This window comes from Scophthalmus maximus, chromosome 12 (genome assembly GCF_022379125.1).
Source record: "Scophthalmus maximus strain ysfricsl-2021 chromosome 12, ASM2237912v1, whole genome shotgun sequence".
Taxonomy (NCBI): Eukaryota; Metazoa; Chordata; class Actinopteri; order Pleuronectiformes; family Scophthalmidae; genus Scophthalmus; species Scophthalmus maximus.
This window is the reverse complement of record NC_061526.1, coordinates 24,474,854-24,482,500: the sequence shown is the minus strand read 5'-3', so window position 1 is coordinate 24,482,500 and position 7,647 is coordinate 24,474,854. Positions and strand designations below refer to the sequence as shown.

Below are 7,647 nucleotides of genomic sequence, written 5' to 3'. Positions count from 1 at the left end.
ACGGTTCAGACCTGGTCTATAGGAAAAGTTCTGTTGAGATTTTCTTGATAAATGAAATTAACTTGACTTCAGACAAACACGTGAACACACACCTTTAGCCAGACAGAGAGAGAAGAGGACAACATGCTGTAAACCCAGGGGAAACTCTGCTGTCTGTTGTCAATGTGTTTTATATATCAGCAGCTAGCAATCTAGGCAACTCATGACAATATAAACAGGAATCACTGAACAATTCTCTTATACTGTATGTGTAATCATGATTAAAATTATTTTCACAGAGCCATTATGTCCAAAAGGAGAAGAAGAATAAAGCCTGTAGATGATGCAAAGACATATATTCTGTCTTGCACTGACAAGTCTGGATTTATGTCAAGACTTGTCGACAGTTACATAGGTAAGTGGTAGAAGGTTCCATGACACAACTTATGGATTTCAAACGCAAAACAGAATAGAATAGAATAGCCTTTATTGTCATTGTACTGTGGAGGTACAACGAAATTTAGGGTGCTCCTAGTGAAGTGGATACAACGACAGGGGAGAGTTTATTTGCATTTCAGGTTATGTGTGGCCTTTTGCATCTGTCAGAGAATTTCAATCAGACTGATAGAAATAAATGTGATATTTTACAGTCCAGGCAAGATAGTCAGAGTGCTTTGTTAAAATATTCTACCGAAGTGTCCTTTGAAGTAGAGGCCATTGCTGTGGTATTAGCCTAACGGCGGTTAAGGCCTCTGTTTGAAAATTGCATACCCATAATGAAATGAGTATATCTCTGCAACTACAAGGTCTATTTGAATACTTGTGGTGTCATTGTAAAGGGAACACATTGAGAATTTGTTGAGATCTGTAAATATCAGTATATGTGTTACTGGTGAAGAGTAAATGAAGATAGGACACAGCACAAACAAAATTAATTTCAGGATCGCCTAAAAAAACTATTTAGGATGAGTATCCTTTAGAATGATGCAGCCCTAGCGCTGAACCTCTATCAAGTCATAGTACAATCTATGGACATTATCTTTGCAAAGTTTGATTCTGGGCTGTTACATGTTTTTTAAGAGACACAAATGCCATATACTAAACTATACTACTCTTGTATTTTTTAATGAAGTTCTTTCTGTGTCTAGATGTCAGTATGCCAGGAGAACAGGGGTCAGAAGATGAGGTCAGCATGACATCACAAGTCCAAAACCAAAGTTTGTCTGCAAGAAAGAGAGGTAAGCTTAGGGACTTGCATCCTCTTTTCGGCCAGTGCCACTCAATTATTTTTAAGGTCTTTTACCTTGGTTTAAATGAAAATGGTCTATTGGTTGCATTGAAAATTAATGGTTATAAAATTGATGGTTATATCATTGAATAAAAGCATGTCTCTGAATTCTTAATACACATAAAAGAGCTTCCTACCCAGGAAGGGAATAAGACCTATTATGCGACAATATACATATATAGATACAGATAGATAGATAGATATATCTCTATCTATCTATCTATCGATATCCATCCATCCATCCTGACTGAATCACAGGAGGAGTGTGTGAGTTGTTTTTGTCTCTTTTTAGTAGAAACAAGGCAAAGCTAGCAGGTGTTTTGATACCCCGTATTATGTGCTGGGACCCTGTTTGTACTGTTGATGAAGTTTGGTGCTGTTCTGAGCATTATTTGTGGCTATGAGTGGCTTTTTTTGATGGCGGTTGGCTGGTGGAAAAATAGACTGCAGTGTATTGCTATAGTGCGGTCTTTGCTGAAGTTGCTACAACTAGAGAAGCTAGCGGTCGGCAAACTTGATCTCTTGAGGGGGGGTCTTACTTGGTGTCATGGTGTTAGACCAGGGGTGGGCAATATTCTTTCCAGTGGGCCATACTGACTCCGATAAAGTATGTGAAGGGCACCACAATTGGAAATCGAATTGAAACAAAATATTTAGTGCTGAATTATATTAAACTACATATATTTAGTGGACATGATTGCTTTACAATAGGCTGTTTGACAGCCCACAATCCATGTAATCGCATTATCAACTTTTAAATTAGCCAAACATCTTGTCAGTTGTCTGATATCCACCACAGGTTACTGAAGAAACATACTTTATTATGATATATAAATATGATTGCAGATGATTGAATATTACAATTAACAGTTACAACAGTTAACCATCCTTTTCAGTTCTGATTCAGTGAGACTATTTGTGTAGATAACCCAAACTTTCACAGACCTGCATCACTCAATGAAGAAAATATTAGTCTAATATCTTTTGTATAGTTTTATTTATGAAGAAGCACAACTCCTTTGCTGCTGCTTTACTGTAACTAACAGCAAAAACATGAAAATGAATCCCAACTGTGAGAAATGACTGATTACAAGTGTAACCATTGGTGGATGGAGGCTTCAGACGCACGTATGTGTAGGCTACAATCAGTCGCATGGTTGCAACGATCACGTCAGAAAACCCAGTGATCTCATGAAATGCTCTTTTAATCACAGTTTGCTAAACATCCGTGTTTGGGAAATTATAATTAGGTGCCGTGACGGGACTTTATAACCGTCAGCAGTAGTGACTTGGTTCGGTGAAATATGCGTAATACTGTACCTTAATGTTCAGAAGCATTTAATTTCAACAAAGAGTGGAAGCTCATTTTGCGCTGTTAGTGGCATTGTGAGCTGCGTTTGCTTTTCAGAGTGAGCAGATCACAGCTCTGCAAATTGTCAATTTAATCAAAATGTAATCTCTTTCTGTCTACTTAGGTAAGCAAGCTGCTGTGAAACACTGGACACCCGAGGAAATTGATGCAGTAGAGAAACATCTAAAGAAGCTCATTGTAAGACGAGATGTTCCAGGTAAGGCGGACTGTGAGCGCTGCATTTCTGCAGAACCGCAAGCACTGCAAAAAAGAGACTGGTAATCAGTCAAATATTTCATCAAGAATAGAATAACTTCCATGAGAAGAAAACTACAATGAAAACACACGTTTTCAGTTTGCAACACTTTTTTGTTCAAGGCGGAAATGTGCTGTAGTTTGTTAGTATTCTGTATTCATTGTTTTCCTCTAATCATTGTTGTCGTTTTGTGTAAAATGTGGTCTGATCACCGACTTTTTCACAAAATAAATACATGGTACCTCAGGATAACTTGTTGAAAGCATTGTATTTGTTGTTAGCCTAATAGCATAGCTGCCTCAAGTCTTATTTTAAGTTTTTTTTGCAAGATAATGCACGGTGAATCAGCAGTTTTAGGAGAATAGAACTAGGCTAATGTATGCAATATGAAAAACTGTGCTTACAGTTAACTCCAGGGTGGAATAAAAAGGAAAAAAAACTGTTAACTCAAAATTAGATCTTGGGGCTGATTAATTTGAAATGGTTGTGCTGGTGCTGAAAATCATTATTTGATTACCATGCTACTACCCTGTCTTCCTGTTGATGGTCTTTTGTGAAGATGATAGCACATACAGTAGTTAATGAGCTTACAAGGCGATGTGAATTTGCAGGTGTAAAGGGAAAAGAGATGGAATGAAGGAAGAAGATGATTTAATTTGAAATATAGATCCTTGATGCAGTCAGTGTCTATGTGCAGTAGCAACCATTAATGGGCCCCAGATAGTAACCTAACACCCCGCAAAGATACAAAAACAAGGAATGTGTGTGTGTGTGTGTGTGACACTGGACCTCACAAGTACTGTATGTTAGAAACGGGCCCCACAAGTGACCAAAAAACGTACATGGAGACAAAAGTTTAAAATTTTGTTAAATTGAAGTGATTTTTATGATTGGGATTTTTTTTTTAATCTTACCTGATTTTTTTACAGCAGTGTAGAACCACTGGAAAGGGTGGACCCCATAAATGAGCAAAAAACTGGTGGGCCTCTTGAGGGGCAAAAACGAGTGAGTGTGTGTGTGTGTGTGTGTGTGTGTGTGTGTGTGTGTGTGTGTGTGTGTGTGTGTGTGTGTGTGTGTGTGTGTGTGTGTGTGTGTGTGTGTGTGTGTGTGTGTGTGTGTGTGTGTGTGTGTGGCGGAAGTTAGTCGGTACAGAGTGAAAACAGCTTGGTCATCTTCAACAGCAGATTATATTCATATATCAGAATATATCATCGTCTCACAAAAATCCTGTTCTTGTTCTTCTGTTCAAGAAATGTCTTCAAATCTGAAATACAAACAAAGAGGCATGTACATATACCGGCAGCGAAAGAGACAAGGACGAGGCCTCAACGCTCCGCAGCATCAGCTGCAATCACACTCAGGCTAAATGTGTGTGTTCATGTCCACGTGTGTTCACGTACATTTGTGTGTTCATGTACATCTGTGTTCACGTACATGTGTGTGTGTTCACGTACATGTGTGTGTGTTCATGTACATGTGTGTGTGTTCATGTACATGTGTGTGTTCATGTACATGTGTGTGTGGTCACGTACACGTGTGTTCATGTACATGTGTGTGTGTTCATGTACATGTGTGTTCATGTACATGTGTGTGTGTTCATGTACATGTGTGTGTGGTCACGTACACGTGTGTTCATGTACATGTGTGTGTGGTCACGTACACGTGTGTTCATGTACATGTGTGTGTGTTCATGTACATGTGTGTTCATGTACATGTGTGTGTGTTCATGTACATGTGTGTGTTCACGTACATGTGTGTGTGGTCACGTACATGTGTGTGTGGTCACGTACACGTGAGCAGGGAGGCGATGGCGAGCGGCTCGCCGTCTCACTCTCAATCTAAATGCACATAAATCACGTCAGGACCAGCGGCTCCAGTCGCTGCAGTTTCCTCTGATCAATAAAACTCAACACGGAGAAATCCCAGATAAACAGGCCGCTGGTTTTCAGCCGCTCGGATGTTTTCTGGCCTCTCGTTTGCTGCGTTCAGATAAAGGAAGTTACAGTAGGTGGTGATTCATATTTCATACAATGGATCATCTACTGAGGGAAGTAGAGCCACATATTCTTACTGCATTCGTGGAAATAAAGGTCTGAATCTGGCTCCTGCTCAATTCACCCTCAAGAGGAACCAGTGGTTTGTCAAATGACAGTTAGAGACCAAGTCAAAGAGGTGAGGAGCCACTCTGTGGCGTGTGAAGTACATGTGTGTGTGGTCACGACACACACACATGTCGCTGCAGATCACATTGTGTCGCTGCAGATCGTCTGAAGGACGAACCGCTTCACAACAAAGACCAATGGAACAAAATATCACCGACAGGAGAAAACAAGTGGCACAGCGTCTGGATGAGTCCATGACTCCCAGGGCTGAGCTGGAACTTATTCAAATGTGAGGAAGTGATAAAAACAGATTTAATATTGAAACTCAAGCCCCTTGGAGGGGGCGGGGCCAGGGCGTAGGGGGAAGAGGTGCAGGGAGGAGGAGCCTCTGGCGGCGTGACAGCAGGAGGCTTTTCAGCGTCCGTCATCCGAGCCGCTGTATTGTTTCACCTCGCAGCGAGAGGCGCGGCGGTGGGGGGGGGGGTGTTGAGTCTATACTTAGAGGATTGACTACATGATGCTGCACCTGTCGCCGCTCACGACTCCGCCCCCTGGAACCCTCTCAAAGCTGCTGACACGAGGACATGAGTGAGGTTCTGTAAGACTGAATCACAGGAGGAGGTTTGATGGACGCACGGATGAAGTAAACTGCACATTGATGATTCTTTATTTCACGTTTATATAAAGTGAAGGTTTAATATTGATCACAGCTTCATCGTCTCTTCACGTCCGTTAGAGGATCGATGCTCGGTGAACCACGAGTCACAGTGTGAAGACGAAATGAGAGATTCTCATCTGCTGGTCAGTTCAACTCCCCGAGCGCTCGATGGCTCGTTCTCCACCAGACTCTGTGAATTACAGAGGCTGTCCGGGGTCTTTGAACGCCTCAGGGCTCCTGAAGAGTCGGAGTAGTGATGGTGGAGTGGAGCCGTCGTCGTGGTGATGTGGGAAACACTGAGGTGGACGAGGAGAGAAGTCAGACGATTTGGCTGAATGTGTTTTTCTCTTTAAAATGAGCTGCTGGTGATTGACAGACGACTGCGCCGCCTCCCGGTGTCGTCCAGCAGGAGGCGCTGACAGACGTGACAGACGACTGCGCCGCCTCCCGGTGTCGTCCAGCAGGAGGCGCTGACAGACGTGACAGACGACTGCGCCGCCTCCCGGTGTCGTCCAGCAGGAGGCGCTGACAGACGTGACAGACGACTGCGCCGCCTCCCGGTGTCGTCCAGCAGGAGGCGCTGACAGACGTGACAGACGACTGCGCCGCCTCCCGGTGTCGTCCAGCAGGAGGCGCTGACAGACGTGACAGACGACTGCGCCGCCTCCCGGTGTCGTCCAGCAGGAGGCGCTGACAGACGTGACAGACGACTGCGCCGCCTCCCGGTGTCGTCCAGCAGGAGGCGCTGACAGATGACTCACCCGACTGTTGCCCGACGACCACTCACGGTTTCTGTTTCGACGCAGCAGAGACGCAGGAGGAGGAGATGTGCTGCTGATGTGTTGTCACGTCGCTGGTGTCCTACAGGAGGGGGAGGAGGGGCGACTCCACGTCCTTGTCAAGGACCTAATTACTTGAAGCATGAACAGGGAGGGGAGGGGGGAGGGGCGCAGAATAACAGAGAGACCTCTGATATTCTTATTTCCTGAATCGATCAGTGTGACAGAAAAATATCAGTTCCTGTATGTGTAAAGCCTGAGGGGGAGGGGCCAGACCCTCATTTACATTCATATAGTAACTATATAGTATTTTGTTTCTGTTCGCTCGTTAAACGTCCCAGTTCCATCGTGACGACATCAACAAACGTTCTGCAGAGAATTTGCTCTGAAGCACTGATCTGGAGGCTCACGGGATGTACAGCTTGTGAAGCTACAGTATTGTACGACACTGTACTACAGTATTGTACTACTGTAGTACAATACTGTAGTACAGTGTCGTACAGCGTTTTTCATCCGCTCTAAAGAAAACACGGCCTCCATGTTTCCCTCCGCTCCGGCGAGAGTTTTCCTCAAGGACACTGACGTCGGCTCTCGTCTGGTCTGTACTGAAGTGGAGCAGCAGGATTCCTCTGGCCGGGTCCACACACATATTTGTCTGCGCTATTTGGAGACGGGGGAAACCCAAACCTCACGCAGAGCGCAAACTGTTGAGTGAGGGCCAGTCGGAGGCCGGAGGGCGTCCGGCAGACGAAGCCCCCGAGGCCCAGTCGATTCGATCCCTCTGCTGAGTGACAGCTGACACGTCCACGTCCAGACAACGTCCTCTCTCCTGGTTTATTTCCCTTCAGCGTCTGTAATGACACAGCGCAGACGATCAGCTCTGTGTCTCTGGGCCTCAGGCGATGAGCATCCTCTGAGCAACACGAAGGGACGATCAGAGACAAGTTCAGATCCAGGAGCTAAAGAGGAGCGGAGCTCCACAGGTGTGTAGTTAAGACTGGATCCATTGACCCGGAGCTGTGGGACACGTCAACACTCCAGAGTCCAAGGAGAAGGTTTTCACTCGACTGGTAACAAACGCTGTTTTAGTTGTTCCTGCTCGAACCCGCTCACCAAAGTCACAAAGAGTCCGTGTGGAATCCGGCGCTGCCATTTTGAATGTTGCGTTTCCTCCGGAGTTAATCCGTGCGTGTGATTCCCGTTGAGCGGCGGCGGAGAGACAAAGTGTCTCAGC

The 7,647-nt window shown here is 44.7% G+C and overlaps 1 long non-coding RNA gene across 1 annotated transcript in view; it reads left to right on the top strand.

Annotated features, from left to right (window-relative positions):
- LOC118287718 overlaps nt 1-3,123 on the top strand; it is a 4,264-nt gene extending 1,141 nt beyond the window's left edge. Inside the window, exons 2-4 of the long non-coding RNA XR_004785709.2 lie at nt 279-394; nt 1,128-1,217; nt 2,743-3,123. This is a non-coding gene — a long non-coding RNA (uncharacterized LOC118287718). The remainder of the gene's footprint in view (nt 1-278; nt 395-1,127; nt 1,218-2,742) is intronic.
- Nucleotides 3,124-7,647: the final 4,524 nt, after the last annotated feature.